The sequence below is a fragment of the Chiloscyllium plagiosum genome, chromosome 19, assembly GCF_004010195.1.
Source record: "Chiloscyllium plagiosum isolate BGI_BamShark_2017 chromosome 19, ASM401019v2, whole genome shotgun sequence".
Taxonomy (NCBI): Eukaryota; Metazoa; Chordata; class Chondrichthyes; order Orectolobiformes; family Hemiscylliidae; genus Chiloscyllium; species Chiloscyllium plagiosum.
In genome coordinates this window covers 36,141,597-36,161,333 of record NC_057728.1, presented here as the reverse complement: position 1 = coordinate 36,161,333, position 19,737 = coordinate 36,141,597, and positions in this window count along the sequence as shown.

Genomic DNA, 19,737 nt, shown 5'->3' with positions numbered 1-19,737 from the left:
GGAAGCTAGAGAAGTGATTGCTGGGCCTCTTGCTGAGATATTTGTATCATCGATAGTCACAGGTGAGGTGCCAGATGACTGGAGGTTGGCAAATGTGGTGCCATTGTTAAAGAAGGGCAGTAAAGACAAGCCAGGGAACTACAGACCAGTGAGCCTGACCTCAGTGGTAGGCAAGTTGTAGGGGGGAGTCCTGAGGGACAAGATGTACATGTATTTGGAAAGGCAAGGACTGATTCGGGATAGTCAACATGGCTTTGTGTGTGGGAAATCATGTCTCACAAACTTGATTGAGTTTTTTGAAGAGGTAACAAAGAAGATTGATGAGGGCAGAGTGGTAGATGTGATCTATATGGACTTCAGTAAGGCGTTCGACAAGGTTCCCCATGGGAGACTGATTAGCAAGGTTAGATCTCATGGAATAAAGGGAGAACTAGACATTTGGATAGAGAACTGGCTCAAAGGCAGAAGACAGAGGGTGGTGGTGGAGGGTTGTTTTTCAGACTGGAGGCCTGTGACCAAATGTAGTGCCACAAGGATCGGTGCTGGGTCCTCTACTTTTTGTCATTTACATAAATGATTTGGATGCTAGCATAAGAAATACAGTTAGTAAGTTTGCAGATGACACCAAAATTGGAGGTATAGTGGACAGCAAAGAGGGTTACCTCAGATTACAACAGGATCTGGACCATATGGGCCAATGGGCTGAGAAGAGGCAGATGCGGATAAATGCGAGGTGCTGCATTTTGGGAAAGCAAATCTTAGCAGGACTTATACACTTAATGGTAAGGTCCTAGGGAGTGTTGCTGAACAAAGAGACCTTGGAGGTTCATAACTCCTTGAAAGTGGATTTGCAGGTAGATAGGATAGTGAAGAAGGCATTTGGTATGCTTTCCTTTATTGGTCAGAATATTGAGTACAGGAGTTGGGAGGTCATGTTCCGGCTGTACAGGACATTGGTTAAGCCACTGTTGGAATATTGTGTGCACTTCTGGTCTCCTTCCTATCGGAAAGATGTTGTGAAACTTGAAAGGGTTCAGAAAAGATTTACAAGGATTTGGCAGGGTTGGAGGATCTGAGCTACAGAGAAAGGCTGAACAGGCTGGGATTGTTTTCCCTGGAGCGTCAGAGGCTGAGGGGTGACCTTACAGAGGTTTACAAAATTATGAGGGGCATGGATAGGGTAAACAGACAAAGTTTTTTCCCTGGGGTAGGGGTGGCCAGAACTAGAGGGCATAGGTTTAGGGTGAGAGGGGAAAGATATAAAAGAGACCTAAGGGGCAACCTTTCACGCAGAGGGTGGTACATGTATGGAATGAGCTGCCAGAGGAAGTGGTGGAGGCTGGTACAATTGCAACATTTAAAAGGCATTTGGATGAGTATATGAATAGGAAGGGTTTGGAGGGATATGGGCCGGGTGCTGGCAGGTGGGACTAGATTGGGTTGGGATATCTGGTTGGCCAATGTACTCAATCTGCACATCTTTGGACTGTGGGAGGAAACTGAAGCACCTTTAAAGAAACCCATGCAGACATGGGGAGAACATACAAACTCCACACAGACAGTTGTCTGAGGGTGAAATCGAACCTGGGTCCCTGGTGCCGTGAGCAGTGCCAACCACTGTCCTGTCCTTTTGTCCGACAGTATCCTGGTACAAGTTGTATGAGTCAAGGAGAGCTATTGGACCAGCAGTCTGTTGCAGAAAGAACTAAAATATTAGATTTGTTAAGAACAAGTAATAACATTTTGTCAAAGGGCAAACCACTCCTTTACTATGCATTTTAATAAATATCTGAGTCAAACTGCATGATGTTACTTGGTCACGAAAAGCAATAAAATGAAATGATTTCTTTGTAAGATTTAACTGAGACTGTGATGGATATGCTATATTTGACTCACCATATTGTTGCATTGAGAGAAGTAAAACGACATAAAGAAAATTGGTGTAAAGTTTGCAAATTTCATGTTAGTTTTACATGTCTGGAATATATGTGAATACTGAGTAGTACGTCTGTAACTTAATGACTGTGTTGAAGATCAAATCCCAGCTGTATTCCTAAAGGTAAGCAAATCAGCCGCAATGAAAATATAATTACAAACATGCACAATGCATACATGCATATGGGGCGGCACGGTGGCTCAGTGGTTAGCACTGCTGCGTCACAGTGCCAGGGACCTGGGTTTGATCCCAGCCTTGGGTGACTGTCTGTGTGGAGTTTGTACATTCTCCCCGTGTGTGCGTGGGTCTCCTCCGAGTGCTCCGGTTTCCTCCCACACTCAAAAGATGTGCAGGTTAGGTGAATTGGCCAGGGATAGTGTTCAAGGAAGTATAGGTTAGGTGCATTAGTTAGGGGTGAATATAAAATAATATGATAGGAGAATGGATCTGGGTGGGTTATTCTTTGGAGTGTCGGTGTGGACTTGTTGAGCTGTAGGGATTCTATGATTCAAACCCTCAATGTGTTCTTCCCAATGACAGTATATATTATTTGTAACATAAAGCAGATTACCAAGTCATTAATGTTAATTGTGAGAGATTGCTGTGCACAATTTGACTGTCATATTTTCTACATTTTGACGTAGAAGTCTGTGATTTATCTATGTTTTAATGCAATTTATTTTGGAGTTTTGAAATTTGAATTAGTGTCATATGGGTTTTTCATGTGTCTAAAGGGGTTGAATGATTAAATTGTAAGCATTTATGTAGCTTTTGTGATATTCTTTCAAACATAGTATTAGAAGGAAACATCCTGGAGAGTAATGGGGATTAAGAGAGCTTATGAATAACCAAAGTAAACAGTATAGTGCATAAAGCTTTCAGATAGAAAATTCTAGAACTACCTTTTTTGGATTGGGTGTAACACCCATAGCTTGGAAGAAAAGATTTTCGTTTCAGTTTGAAGCAGTTTGCAGAAGACCTGGCCACAGCTGGATGGGTAAAACAATGGCCCCTGAGAAAGAGAGGTAGCTTTAAGGCTGTTAAGAAAAATGTTTCCTCAGTGTAAAAGTTTAACTTTAAACCTCCAGACCAATGATACTTGGTTAAAACCCTAAAGAAGTTATTTGAAGCTGAGAACCTCAGGGTACTGTCCGAGATCCAACAATCTTCAGCAGCTTCATCAATGATCATCCCTCTGTCATTATGTCAGAAGTGTGGATGTTCACCAATGACTGCACCATCTGGGGCTCCTCAGACACTGAAGCAGCCCATGTTCAAATGCAACAAAATTGAGACAATATCCAGGCTTGGGCTAATAAGTGGCAAGTAGCATTTGCACCACACAAATGCCAGACTATGATCATTCCCAGTAACAAACAATCTAACCATCACCCCTTGGCATTCTATGGGGTTACCATTACTGAATTCCACACTATCATCATTAACCAGGAACTCAGCTGGACTCACCACATAAACACAGTGGCTACAAGAGCATGTCAAAGGCTTGGAATACAGCAGTGAGTATCTCATCTCCAGATTCCCCAATGCCTGTCCACCAACTATAAGGGCTGAAAATGTGTTGCTGGAAAAGCGCAGCACGTCAGGCAGCATCCAAGGAGCAGGAGAATCGACGTTTTGGGCATGAGCCCTTCTTCAGGATTCCTGACGAAGGGCTCATGCCCGAAACGTTGATTTTCCTGCTCCTTGGATGCTGCCTGACCTGCTGCGCTTTTCCAGCAACACATTTTCAGCTCTGATCTCCAGCATCTGCAGTCCTCACTTTCTCCACCAACTATAAGGCAACATAATCAACATTCTTCAAAAGTATCTTAATTATCTGCAATGTTCTTGCAATATTCTGAAGTCATGAACTCTGCTATATAAAAGTCATGTTTAAATGCTTCATTTTTAAAAGGTTAAAATTGTTTTGAAAAATCACAAAACACCATCAATCTTTAATTTGCTTCCAGGATGTGGAGTTCTTACAATTGGTATTGCCTTTTCACAAAATGAGGTTTTATCTAGTTTGTCTCGTCTTCAATTTATTAATGCTAAAAATTGGTGAACTACTTGGATCAGTCAATCTACTTTCAGAGGTAACTTAGCTGAAAATATTCTTCCTTCAATCAAGCTGGTTGAAAATAACTCATGAACGCTCATCTGAAGCCATCTGCTGGACACAATGAAAAGGACAGCCTAAGGATTCTGTGATTTCTTATTGAAACAATGCAATGTGGAATAACATACATTGGGAATCACAATATTTGCTGTAGCCATCTGTATAGTCGCTGCAGTGTCTAGGACATGGATATATGATCTGCCATGTTTCTTGTCTCCTGAACAAACTGCTTTGTCAATGTTATGTCCTTGTTAAACAAAAGCTACCTTCAAATTACCATCAATGAGTGAAGGTATCCTGATGGGATTATGTTAAAACCTCTGCACCATAATTCCAGCTTTGTCTTTCTGCTTGATAGCTTGCTCAGCTAGCCCTTTCCATCTGGAAGCCAGTTATTAACCCTGAACCACATCTTAGACACTGCTAAAATGTTTGCTTTAACTCAGGCATTAAAAGAATGAAAGGTGAAGTCTGAGCACTGATTTTAAAAAATTGCAATCTGTCCTCTTATACTGCATTTATACAGAATCTACCATGATCTCAGAACATCACAATACACTTTAAGCCAGTGCATTATGTTTTCATTGCAGTCACTATTGTTGTAAGAAACATGAAAGCTAAATAGCACACAGCAAGTTTACACCAATAGCAATGGGATAATAATTGAATAATTTTCTTATTGATATTCATTGAGGGGAAAAATATATTAGCTGAGACATGGTCAATGACTCCTCCCAGTTCTTCTTTGCAATAAGGACATGGGATCTTTTACATGCACCTAACTTTGTTTGAATGTCTCATCTGAAAGACAACACGTCTAACATGCAACATTCACTAACTGCTGCACAGGAACATCTGCCATGATTTTTGAGCTCAAGCCTCTGGACCTGCTGCTTATCAGAATGTTCTGCAAGCAGTATGTCTGTTACCTGTAGGAATACACTGCAGTGTGAGGTGCATGCATCTCTAGTTGCAGCCTGAAATGGCTGTAATACATTGTAATTAATGAATATAATTATTTTAACTGCTATTGGAATGCAGTTCTTACTGACTTGGTGAGCTCTAGTTTTAGCTGTAGCATTCTGCAGGAAGCTGATATAGCCTCCTGTATGAAGTACAATCTCCTTTTATAAGTGCTTAGGTAGCTCAATGTGGGTCTGTTGATCCTGACGAGCGTAAGGCAATTTTTTCAGCTCCTTACAGTCCCATATGATGTTGAATGAAACCTTCTTTCTCTTTGATGCAGTTCTTATTCCTTCTTTCCGTGCAGCTACTCCTAAGAGGCAGGGATTGGTTTGCTCATTTGGTTGGACAGCTGAATGAGTGTTGCCAACAGCATAGGTTCAATTCCTTTACCAGCTGAAGTTACCATGAGGTTCTCTTCTTCTCAACTTCTCCCCTCGCCTGAGGCGTGGCGACCCTTGGATGAAACCACCACTCATCATCTCCCTATAATGAGACAGCAGCCCTATGGTCTGGAAGGACTATAGCAAATTTCCCTCTTTACTAAGTGGCCAATATTGTTCTCAATCTTCAGTAAAACAAATACTGCACTGAGCAAGGGAATGCCATATTAGCAGGTTCAGCAAACCAATTCCTTAAAAACACTGCTTCAGCTCTGCAGATAAATACCAACAACCTCAGCACACAAAGCCTAATAACTCAAATAGCATTCGACATTTCTGCTCTGTGCCACCCAGTCACTTCTCTAAAATTAATGAGAATGACAATGCCCCAGTGATGTGACAGGACACTAACTTACATGGTTTTTGTACTTTCAAGTGAGACGTTTGACTGTCTAAACAAATCAAAATGGCAGCATCTTGATGACAAGCTGGTAAGTTCCACATGCCCATTTTCCCTCTCCTAATCCTGATTCAATATAGAATTGAAAAATCAGCCTCATGGTTCTATAAATATTAGATTGTCTTTCCTGAGATCTGAAAGATTACGTTAAAACGAGGTGATATTTGCAATTCATTAGTCTTGCACAAGGAACAACTGAGACAGCATTATTCTTCAGATAAGTAACTTAATGACTGTGTTGAAGATCGAATCCCAGCTGTATTCCTAAAGGTAAGCAAATCAGCTGCAATTAAGTATGTTGCCAGGGCAGAGCGGTAGCTGTGATCTATATGGACTTCAGTAAGGGCACTTTCTTTTGATTTTAAACAAACCCAGATTCTTTCAATGAGAGGAAATCTTTGTCTGAGACATTTATCTTTTTATCCAAATGTTATTCCAATTATGTAGAAGCACGAGAGTACGATGGTCTTTATATTTGGTAGAAGCAAGCGCAGGAAATTGATTCTTTTTAATTCAAGCGCTATGCATAACTCATATCAGATTATTTTCTTATATAAATTTCATTACCTACCACTGCATGGGCAAATCTGCTGTAGTTATTGTGTTGGGGAGAATTGAATTTGTAAAATAGTGAAGATCTGCCTATTAAGTTTGCACAGAGAGTAAGAAAGAAATAATTAGTGTTGAAAAGAGCAAATCTATGGGTGTGTGGAGTTTAAAAGGGTATTTGGACGTGCTGAGCTGCTGAAAGATTTCTCTGTCTCTAAAGAAAAATACTGCATAGCTTTTTCACCACTGCATGATCAAAATCAGACTAGAAATTAGTTCATGCTTGTTGAAGCTACATAGTCTCATGCAGAGAGCTATCTTTGGGAATGTTTTAATGAGCAGAGAAGGTCACCAGCACGTGACACAGTTTTCCAGTGTTCTTCAGGAATAATTCAAATTTTCTGTACAATCAGTTTAACAGCAGTGAGTAGGCTTTTGCCACACAGCAGTACAGCATTAAGTGTTTGCATCTGGCCTGAAGGGCTTGTGTCGCTGACTGTGACAGAGTTCTTTTCAGTCTGTCTACCCATTTAATGTTTGGAAGCTACCACAGTGGGTACACTGAGGGTTCATGCTGGGTGAAAAATGATACAGGACAATGTGCTCAATTTCCTTCAATCTGAATAGACAACAAGTACAATGAGGAGACAGTCAGTCAAACAAGATCTTTGAGAGCATTTTTCTCATCAACAAAACACTTTACTTGTGCTAGGAGAGCCAATACATTGAGAATATTTTCAAGGTGAAACAGAGAAATTTAAACACTGTTAAAACGACAAAGGGCTCCCCACAGGTGGCGCAAAGAGCTCACATGAGTGAAGAAGAACCCAGCATCATTATGAGGAAATGGAAAACAGCAGCCAATCCTGAAGACGGCACTGCCAGAGGTCTGTTGGCATTCTGTGTCATTATTTACTGAATGGCCTGCATCATATTTTATCATGAGTCAGAGATGGGGGTCAGCTTCTGAGCCAATGCAAGGTGGATGAAGCAGTGAAGCCTCGGGCAGAGGCACAGTTCCCGCGGCTGTCAATAAATATCCTGGAATCTGGACCAGGAGGTGTTGAGGGAGAGAAACTGGTGGGGATGGGGGGATTTGAGAGTGTGGAGGGAAGTGTTATTCACAGCAATGGCCCTAGTCCTTGGGCATGATCTGCTGACTTTAGAAAGTGCTCATCCTTGACATAGCAGCACAACCAAAAAAAGGCCGAATGGCCAGGAGTTTGGAGGAGTGCTGTGAAGGATTGGCAGCTGAAAAGACCTATGCTGCAGACACCGCCAGGGAGGGAAAGCTCTGCTTCCTTCCATATCTCATGGCCAGCTGACATCGACACGTGGGCTGAGACAAAACAAAACTGCAGGTGCTGGAATCCAAGATAGACAAGCAGGAGGCTGGAAGAACCCAGCAAGCCAGGTAGCATCTGGAGGCGGAGAAGTTGACGTTTCAGCTGTAACCCTTCACATGTGCCGACAGCCATTTTGCCTTGACAGAAAATCATTCCGAAATGAAAATTACACTTATCAGAGGACCGACCCTCAACCAGCAGCATAAAGATTGTATTTTGCCACAAGGCATTACCTGCAGCTAGGGATGCCTGGATTCATTCAGAAGAAACCATCTACACAGTAAACCCTGAGGTTCTGACAGTGTTGGCAGCAATGACCGATATTTGGTTGCAAAATAGCCTTGCCCAGGTCCTGAACAAGTGTGCACTGAGAGACATTGTTAATGCAAATGAAACCAAACTATTTACTGTCTTTTATCAGATCACATTTAATGTATAAAGGTGGAAAGTGAAGCAAGGAAAGTGAAGCATTGTTATAATCTGTGCCAATATGATTGGCCTCTTCTTGCGATAGGAAAGTCCAAGAAGTGATGTTGCTTTGTGAATGTCAAGATCCCACTCAGGGTGAGGCTAACAAAACTATGTAGATGATGGCCAGTGGTTTTGAGGCACAGATAAGGAAAGTGGACAAATCAGATGAAATAGAAGAAAACTAGGTTTGTCATCATTTCAGACAACAGCCCCACTCACCCAGATAATGCTGGACTGAAAAGTATCAAAGTGATGCTCTTGTCTCCCAACACCATGATAAAGCTCCAATTAAGAGGCAGGGGGTGATTAGAAACTGAAAAACCATCTATCAATAGGAACTGATCTCTCAGGTCATTGGGACAATCAATAAGAGTCAGAAGCATAACCAGAGGCATGGAAGACGGTAATGAAAGCTACAATAATCTGTGTTTAAACAGGGTTTGACTGCACAAGACACCAAGACTGAGGCGGAGCAAGATGAGGCAAACCAGCCCAAGGACCAGGCTCTTTTCACTTACCTGCAAGATGCTGTCATGGAAATTTACCCTGAGGTGGATGATACTGTTCACTGCCCAATGGAACTGACAGATGAGGCAAAAGTAACTGTAATATGTTCTTCAACTCAGGAGGCTAATGACCTTGAAGAATTTAACAAAAGACTGCTGTTCTCCTGTTTCCCTACCTGAAACCATGAAAGCCACCAAGATCGGCAGCATTTTGAACTGCCACACAAGAAGAGAAAAAAAAATTGTATTATCGATATGGTAACTGTATCACATATTTGAGGACAGCACATTAAGCAGAAAAAGATAACTGAGCTTTTACAGAGTTAACTCTCAACATTTTTCAATATCTTTTATTGTGCAAGGTCAGGTCAATGTAAAGTGTGAACAAATCACAAATATAGACATTTTACTCGTATTTACTGTGATTTCATTGTTATTTTTGTGATAAAAAGTATGCTTCTGGATAAGACTGTTCGCACAGAGGCCTCCTTGGCTATCTCAAAGCTCCTCTTAAATGTATTTGTGGGTGGTGTCCCCTGCAATTCAACTTAATACGATTTTATTATGTTCTTCCAGTGCAGTTAATCCCCTGAACTAGGACAAGTACCTGTGATTGTGGGAAGATTGAAAGAACACAGCAGCTGTAAAGACAAACTACCCGTTGCCCATCTATTAATATAACCCAAAGGGCTACTGGGTCTAAAGGTGGCATCCAGCATCTGAAAAAAAATGTTTACACACTTTGCCTTCTTGCTGCTTACCTATGCTCAGGTCATCAGATCACACAGAAATTGACTGCAGGGCTTAAAGCTCAATATTTATTGGCAAGCAATTGCTTTCTCACTTTCCATTCTCAGAATATTATGAGATGAGAAGCATCACTGGGTTCCTGCTCATCACTTTGCTGATAGTTGTTTACAAGCATCTCGTGCCCATTCAGGTTCAACCTCAGAAATACCTGAGAAATGCAAAGTGGGCCTCATGGGTCACCACTGTGTTGTTTTCTCAGGGTTGGTCCAAATATGAATTGATGAGTAGAAGAACATTAGGATAGCATTAAGAAACTGATACATCCATTTTTCCTTTGACAAATGAGACATAACAGATTGATTGATGATAGTTGAAAATTGAATGAAACCTGATTTCCATGTCTTTTTTTCTACAAACATATTAGTAATTTTACTTCAAAATAATATTATCTTTACGTTCACCTCACATTGATAACATTGTCAGTCCTTGGAATGCAGCCTCGTTGAATTAATTGAACCTCCTATTAATTACTGTTAAGATGCATGACAATGAACCTTCACTGAAAAAAAAACATTTGAAGTGAAATATCTTCTTAATTTTTATTTTAGCTGAAAGGATTCCATAAGCAGAACAAAGTCAAAATGCAGACACGGACTGGATTTCGGTTACAGCTGATGCGAGAACAACTGCAGCAGCAAGAAAGATGGGATAATGTGTATCAATACCACAATACTTCGCAATATGTTCAACAGCATCTTCCAGTCTTGTCCACAAGTCATGCATTCCAAGACTTCTTTCCAATAGATACATCAAAACCAGTACAAATACCAAAGAATATTCTAAAGGTAGTACAGTAATCTAATGGAAGATTTATAAGATCAGTAACTTGATTCTTGACAAATTTTATAAAGTTGTTAACAAACACAGAAATTGCTGGAAAAGTTTATAATTTATGTTATAATTTGTATTGCTTAAATTTTATAATCTGGAAGAATATAATGGATAACAATGTGAATTATATCTAAATTCTTGATGATAGCCTACAAGAAATGTAATTTACTTCAAATAACTCAATCAGCTGTGGACTCAGTCAGTATCCAGAAACATAGCCCAAGCTTTAGAGCGTTAATGAAATTTTGGTCTCCTGTATTACCTTATTTTGGAAGTTGAAGAGAATTCTGTGATGCAGAAATAATTTCTATTGTCACGAAAAGCTTTTCAAATGTCTAAAGTTTCTTCTACAATATCATAGATGTGTACCTAAATCTTCTCTTAATCCTATGTTCTTTCTCCATCTGCATTCAGAGTTTTATGGAAAAGTATCTGAAATGGTTGGAGATAATGACAGCTTCTAACATTTTAAAGGCTGGCGTAGAAAGATGTTGTTACACATATGAGAATGGTGGGATGTCATGGTTAGAAAATCAGGAAAAGCAATAGAACGGAAGCCATTACATACAATGACAGGGTCCATGTGGAAGGAGGTAATTGTGAGTGAGACCTCAAATAATTCAAGAACCTCTGCACTGTATCAGAAAAAAAATTAGTCCAGAAATGAGCACAGTTAATAAGATTTTTCAGATGAATAATTGGGCAGTTAACTCAACCACAGATGCTCTTTGCATGCATATTTTTTCAAACTATATGATTAACTATCACAGATATATATGGTTATCCAGCATACAGGTTTCTGGAATATAAAGTGAAGGAAACCATGTCACAATCATATGAAGCTCTGATTATACTGCTTCTGGAGTATGGCATTCAATTCTGGCAACTCCACCTTTGGAAGGTATGCAGTTCAGATTCACCAGAATGGTACCACGGCTAAAAAAGTTACATTTTGAGGAGGGTTGCATAAACTAATGGCTTGTATTCCCAAACGGTAACCCTTATCTAATTAAGATATTTAAGGTGATGACAGAATTTATTAGGTCAGGTTGAAATACATTGTTTATTCTCATGGGATAGTTATTAACTACCAGGAAGTTCCAATTTACAAGGGCAGTAGATGTAAAAAGGGAACTCTGGAAGTAATGAATCTAACATCAGTGTAGGGAAACTATTGGAGAAAATCGAGAAGGAGAAAATTAATTTCCACTTAGAGAAGAAAGATTTGATCAGGGTAGTTCTCATGACTTTGTCAGAGGGAGGTCACACTGAACCAATCTGGTGGATTTTTCGACAAGTTGACCGGTAAGGGTAGGGCAGTTGTTGTAGTTTATGCAGACTTCAGCAAGGCGTTCGGTAAGTTTCCAAATGAGAAACTGGTAAAGAAAGTAAAAGCTCATTGGATCCAAGGTAACTTGGCAAGTTGGATCCAAAGTTGGCTTAGTGATAGGAGACAGAGTGTAGTGTTAGAAAGCTGTTTGCGTGACGAGACCCTAGTCTGCAGTGGCGTTCCACAGGAATCAGTGCTGCTTCAATTATTATTGTGATATTCATAAGTGATGTAGATGAGGATGTAGGAGGGAAGATAAGTAAGTTTGTGGATGGCACAAAGGCTGGCTGGATGGTTGGCAGTGAGGACGAAGGTGTTAGGATACAATAAGGCCATAGGATATAGGAGCAGAATTATGCCATTTGATCATTGTTGATGTGTTTTTAAACTCCATTCATCTGCTTTCTCTGCACTAATCTTTGATCTCTTTACAAATTAATAACCTATCTATCAATGATAAAGACACTCAATACCTTACCCTTCACAGCTTTGGCAGCAAAGTGTTCTATAGATTCATTATGCTCTAGCTGAAGAAATTCAGATACAAGGAGGAGAGAAACAAATTGGTCAGATGAACAGATCAGTAGCAAATGGAATTTAGCCCTCATAAATGTGAGGTGATGTACGTTGGAAGAAGAAACAAAACAAGGGAGTGGTCAGTAAATGGAAGGTACTAAGAGGCTCAGAGGAACAGAGGGTCATAGGTGCTTGTCCACAGATCACTGAAGATGGTATGACATGTTAATTGTGTGTTAAGAAGGTATATAGGATGCTCGCTTTTGTCAGTCGGGACATAGGTTATAAGAGCAGGGAGGTCATGTTGGAGTTGTATTGCATATGGGTTAGGCCACAGCTGGAGAACTGTGTAGAGTTCTGGTCACCATACTATAGGAAGGATGCAATAGTACTGGAGGGTTGTAAGGGAGATTTACCAAGATGCTATCTAGGATGGAGCATTTCAACTACAAAGCAAAGCTGGACAAGCTCAGGTTGGTTTTTTTTGGAGCAGAAAAGGGGGGACCTTATAGAGTTGTATAAGATTATGTGGGCATGGACAGAGTGGATAGAGAGCAGCTGTTTCCCTTAGTCAAAGGATCAAAGTCAAGGGAGCATAATTTTACATTGAAAAGCAGGAAGTTTAGAGGAGACTTGAGAAAAAACATTTTCACCCTGACAGTGGTCTGGAATGCACTGCCTGAGAGCATAGTTGAGGTGGGTAACCTCACAACCTTTAAAACCTATTGGAAATGCCATAACATACAAGGCTATGGGCCTAGTGTAGGAAGGGAGGACTAGTCTAGGTATTAGTATGATTTTGACAGTATAAGATAAAACATAGAACAGTATAGCACAGTCAGGCCCTTTGGCCCTCAATGTTGTGCTGACCTTTTATCCTATTCTAAGATCAAACTAATGTACATACCTTTCATTTTACTAACATTCATGCGCCTATTCAAGAGTTGCTTACATGTCCCTAATGTATCTGACTCTACTACCACTGCTGGCAGTGCATTCCACACATCTATCACTGTCTGTGTAAAGAACTGACCTCTGACATCTCTCCTAAACTTTCCCCCAATTACTTTAAAAGTATGCCTCCTTATGATAGTCATTTCTGCCGGAAGAAAAAGTCTCTGACTATTCACTCTGTCTATGCTTCTCATCATCTTGTACATCTCTATCAAGTCACCTCTCATCCTTCTTCACTCCAATGAGAAAAGCCCTAGCTCCGTCAACTTTTCCTTAAGTCCAGGCAGCATCCTTGTAAATTTCCTCTGCACCCTCTCTAAAGCTTCCACATCCTTCCTAAAATGAACTGAACACAATATTCCAAGTATGATATAACCAGGGCTCTATAAAGCTGCAGCTCTTAAACTCAATCCCCCTGCTAATGAAAATAAACACACCATACGTCTTCTTGACAACTCTATCAACTTGCATGGCAACTTTGAGGGATCTATGGACATGGATCCCAAGATCATTCTGTTCCTCCATACAGTCAAAATTCCTGCCTTTAACCCTGTATTCTGTATTCAAATTCAACCTTGCAAAATGAAGCATTTCACACTTTTCCAAGTTGAACTCCATCTGCCACTTATCAGCTCAGTTCTGCATCCAGTCAATGTCCCGTTGCAACTTACAACAGTCCTCCACACTATCCACCATTCATGTCACCTGCAAACGTACTAACCTATCCTTCCACTTCTTCATCCAAGTCATTTTTAAAAATCACTAACGGCAGAGGTCTCAGAACAGATCCCCGTGGAACACCACTGGCCACCAAGCTTTAGGCTGAATACTTTCCATCTACTATCTCCCTCTGCCTTCTATGGGCCAGCCATTTCTGTATGCAGACAGCCAAACTTCCCTGTATCCCATGCCTCCTTACTTTCTGAATATGCCTACCATGGGGAACCTTCTCAAATGCCTTCCTAAAATTCTTATACACACCACATCCACTGCTCTACCTTTATCAATGTGTTTTGTAACATCCCTAAATAATTCAACAAGGCTTGTGAGGCATGATCTGCCTCTCATAAAGCCATGCTGACTATCTCTAATCAAGTCATGCTTTTCCAAGTAATCATAAATCTTCAGAATCCTCTCCAATAATTTGGGCACCACAGATGTAAGCCTGACTGGTCTGTAATTCCCAGAATTATCCCTATTCCCTTTCTTGAACAAGGGAATAACATTTGCCACTCTCCAATCATCTGACAGTACTCCAGTTGACAGTGAGGACACAAAGATCATCACCAAAGGCACAGCAATCTCTTCCCTCGCTTGCTGTAGTAACCTTGGGTGTACCATGTCTCACCCAGAGGGCTTATCTATCCTTACGTTTTTCAAAATTTTCAGCACATCCTCCTTCTTCACATCAGCCTATTTGAACATATCAGTTTGTTTCACGCTGTCCTCAGAAATGTCAAGGTCCCTCTCAGTAGTGAATACAGAAGTAAAGTTCTCATTCAGGACCTCCGCTACCTTCTCTGACTCCAGGAACAAGTTCCCTCCACTATCCCTGATCGGCCCTACCCTCACTCTGGCCAAACCTTATTGCTCACGTTAAGTGTAGAGTGCCTTAGGGTTTTCCTTAATCCTACCCTCTAAAGCTTTTCATATCCCCTTCTAGCACTCCTAAGTCCATTCTTCAGTTCCTTCCTGGCTACCCTGTAACCCTCTGGACCCTGGTCTGATCCTTCCCTCCTCAACCTTAAATAAGCTTCCTTCTTCCTCTTGACTAGATGTTCCACATCCCTTGTCACACAAGGTTCCTACATCCTACCTTGCCTCAGTGGGACAAAGATATCCAGCATTATCAGTACGTGCTCCCTAAATAACTCTACATTTTTGTCATGCATTTACCTGCATCTGTTCTCAATTTATATGCACAAGATTCTGCCTAATAGCATCATAATTCCAGCCCCCCCAATAAAATACTTTCCATACCGTCTGCTCCTATCCCTCTCCATGGGAATAGTAAATGTCAGTGAGTTGTAATCACTATCACCAAAATGCTCTCCCTCCAAGAAATCTGATACTTGGCTTGGTTTGTTACCAAGCACCAAATCCAATATGGCCTCCCTTCTTGTTGGCCTATCTATATATTTAGTCAGGAATCCTTCCAGGACACACCTGACAAAAACTGCTCCATCCAAACTATTTGAATTAAAGAAATTCCAATTAATATTAGGGACATTAAAGTCAACCATGACAACAACCCTGTTACCTCTGCACTTTTCCAAAATCTACCTCCCAAACTGCTCCTCTGTGTCTCTGTTGCTACTGGGGGCTTTGCAGAAAATCCCAATAAAGTGGCTGCTCCTTTCCTTTTTCTACCTTCCACCCATACTGACTCTGCAGACAAACCCTCCTTGATGACCTCCCTTTCTGCAGCTGCAATACTATTCCAGATTAGGAATGCCACTCCCCCACCTCCTTTACCTACCCCGCCCCCCCTCCCCCCCAAGCATTCTCTTTGAAACATCTAAACTTTGGAACGTGCAACAAACATTCCTGCCTCTATGATATCCAAGTCTCCATAATGGCCACAACATCATAGTTCCCAAGCACTGATCCATACTCTAAGTTCATCTCCCTTATTCCTGATACTTCTTGTATGAAAATAGACACACTTCAACCCATTATACTGACTGCAATTTTACCCTATCAACTGTCTATCCCTCCTCACAGACCCTCTGCATGCTGTATCTGGCTGTCCACTACCTACTCCATCCTCAGATCTGTAGCCCCAGTTCCCATCCCCCCTGCCAAACTAGATTAAGCATTATTTTAATTGAGTATTGACTCAATGGGCCAAAGGACCTATTCTGTATTGTATGATTCTACGAAAAACAGGTCATAAACGCAAAGTTAGAGCCAGATTGTGGAACAATGCAGAGAATAAATGTTCATGTAAATGATGCTGGCAGTCTGAAATTCGTTACTTCAAAAAGCTGCCGAAGAAAAATCATTTTATTTATTTCAAAACCACGATTGATAGATTTTTGTTAGGTAGAACTATTAATGGATATGGAACAAAGGAGCACAAATGGAGTTGAAATAAGGATCAATTTCTTATAAGATACAGGACAGGCTTGAAGGGCTGAATAGGGTCAAGAGTGTAGTGCTGGAAAAGCACAGCAGGTCAGGCAGCATCCGAGGAGCAGGAGAATCGACGTTTCGGGCATAAGCCCTTCATCAGGAATGAGTAATGCTGCCTGACGTGCTGTGATTTTCAGCACCACACTCGCGACTCTAATCTCCAACATCTGCAGTCCTCACTTTCTCCAGGTTGAAGGGCTGAATAGACAAGCAGGAGGCTGGGAGAACACAGCAAGCCAGGGAATAAAGATAATGAACTTTGAGCATAAATTGTGCTTGAAACTATGATGTTGCGGCTATTACGGAGACTTGGAGTACTGAATGGCCTACTCCTGTTCTTATGCATTCAAGTAGAAAATGGAGCAGAGAAGATAAAGACTTAATTGAAATTTCAAATATTTCAAATATTTTGTTGAACAGTGTTCTAATTGTGCCAAGTTTGTAAAGAGTGCTGTAACTTGTTTAACAGCTGCTTTCATAATTGGCTGAATCCACGATTGCAAATTTATAAATTTAGTGAAACTATGTTTCACATACTGCAGGTATTGGCACAGCAACCCACAATTTATAGGAATGAGCTGAAAGGAGAAATACCTTGTAATACATATTTTATGCACAATTTATACTGTTTGTCTCCAAATTTAATTTATGTCTTAGTGTGTTTTGGAGCAACAAAATATGACTGACAGATGGAGTTAAAGGTTGAACATTTGTTTGCTCTCTCAGATGTTAGTCCCAATTGAAAACAGCTTGGACAATCTCAATAAATTTCTTACAGAATATTTGTTTTGTCACCAAATTACTTCCAATTCAATGTGAAATATGAGCAATTCCTATTGTGAATAGAACATTTCACAATGGTGAAGGCTAAAACCTTTACGTCTTTGCATTGCCTTGCAAATCACTGAGGTCTCAGATGGAATTTCACTGCCTTTAAACATTTTCAGAGGTTGAGACTAAAAGCAGGTCTCAATCTTGCTGCCCATCTGCAGTTCTGCCTCTGACCAATCCAGCCTGAATTCAGCAAACAGGAGCAGCTCTGAGCCAACAGCATTAAGTAGCCAACTAGTGCCAATTACCTGACAACTGGGGCCAGAAGAGAGTAGGCATCACCTTGTCAGCAGCCCCACTGCAAGAGATGTGTACGACAGCAACAGGTAGTAGAATACAAGGCTGTGTCCAGCTGGAGACACCCTCTGAGTAGGTCTGTATTATTGAAAGTGATTCCTAGACACAGTGAAAGGTGAAAATTGTGGATAAGGACTCACAGCTATGCCACTAGCTACCCAAGGTGAGATGGTGGAGCACAATGGGTAAGCAGGAGCTTGGGGATTAAAGTAAAGAGGCTCTCACTGGCCTTCCAGTGAAAGACTGCATCCAGAGACTTGTCAGGATTTGCCTGCAGCATAAAGCCACTGGTAAGATCACAGCAACACCTAACCTAGCCTCCAAGTGGCCATGATGTTGGCAATTATTGACTACCGGTTCAGAGTTGAATATGTTTCCTTCTCAACTCAGGCAAGATTAGCCAGAGGAGGTGGTTGACTAAATGAGCCATTCTCAAATAAATTACCCACTTCTTGACTCCAACACTACCTCTGTGCAGCTGTAAGACTACAGCCAAACACCTCCAGCATAAATCAAGGGATTTTGGGGATTATGGAATATGGGAGGATATGGGGCTCAATTTCAAGTACCATTTCTATTTACATTTACATAGAACAAGAAACAAAATGGCTGCCTGTACCATATGTTTAGAAAACATTGTTGTGCAGGCCATGCTGGCAATTTTGTGAAGAGAAAGCCAGTGCTAGATGCACTGATTCCTGCACTGAAATCATGCAGATGGGTGCATAGGCACATTTTGTGTCATACCTACCTCAAAATGAATGGGTACAGGCACATACCATGAATCATTGCTTCTGTTCTATTCTAATTCAGAATTGCTGGACCACTGACACTGTGCACGGAAGGATAGTTTGCTATCTTATATTGATACTTTTCAACATTATGGTCAGAAAGAAACATTGAAAGAAATGAAACAAAAATGAGTCCATTGCAGCTCTTCATTTACATAAATGATTTGGATGCGAGCATAAGAGGTACAGTTAGTAAGTTTGCAGATGACACCAAAATTGGAGGCATAGTGGACAGCGAAGAGGGTTACTTCACATTTCAACAGGATCTTGACCAGATGGGCCAATGGGCTGAGAAGTGGCAGATGGAGTTTAATTCAGATAAATGTGAGGTGCTGAACTTTGGGAAAGCAAATTTTAACAGGACTTATACACTTAATGGTAAGGTCCTAGGGAGTGTTGCTGAACAAAGAGACCTTGGAGTGCAGGGACATAGCTCCTTGAAAGTGAAGTTGCAGGAAGATAGGATAGTGAAGAAGGCATTTGGTATGCTTTCTTTTATCGGTCAGAGTATTGAGTACAGGAAATGGGAGGTCATGTTGCAGCTGTACAGGACATTGGTTAGGCCACTGTTGGAATATTGCGTGCAATTCTGGTTTCCTTCCTATCGGAAAGATGTTGTGAAACTTGAAAGGGTTCAGAAAAGATTTACAAGGATGTTGCCAGGGTTGGAGGATTTGAGCAATGGGGAGAGGCTGAACAGGCTGGGGCAGTTTTCTGTGGAGCATCGGAGGCTGAGGGGTGACCTTATAGAGATTTTAAAAATTATGAGAGGCATGGATAGGGTAAATAGACAAAGTCTTTTCCCTGGGGTCAGGGAGTCCAGAACTAGAGGGCATAGGTTTAGGGTGAGAGGGGAAAGATATAAAAGAGACCTAAAGGCAACTTTTCACACAGAGAGTGGTACGTGAATGGAAGGAGCTGCCAGAAGAAGTGGTGGAGGCTGGTACAATTGCATCATTTAAGAGGCAAATGGATGGGAATATGAATAGGAAGGGTTTGGAGGGATATGGGCCGGGTGCTGGCAGGTGGGGCTAGATTGGGTTGGGATATCTGGTCAGCATGGAAGGGTTGGACTGAACGGTTTGTTTCTATGCTGTACACCTCTATGGCTCTGTGACTTTATGATTTATGAACTTAAATACCTGGAGAGATTGTAAAGGCACATTTATATTTGGAAGGGTATGGCAGTGGTGAAACAGCTTGGGCAGTGAACAATCACAATTCCATTTAGACTGGAGTTCTGAGGAAGGGTCACTGGATCTGAAATGTTATCTCTGAATTTCTCTCCACAGATGCTGACAGACCTGCTGAGCTTTTCCAGCAACTTCTGTTTTTACTCCATTTAGACTGGATGATTCAATTCTGATAAGAGAAGCCTTGGTCTGATTTACTTCTCACCCCACATCATAAGGAAGTTCTGAGAGGGTTCCCTATAAGACACCTGTCTTTATACCTTTGAAAGCTCTCAGCGAAGCTCAGACCAACATGGATGCATTTGAGGTCTTCTTA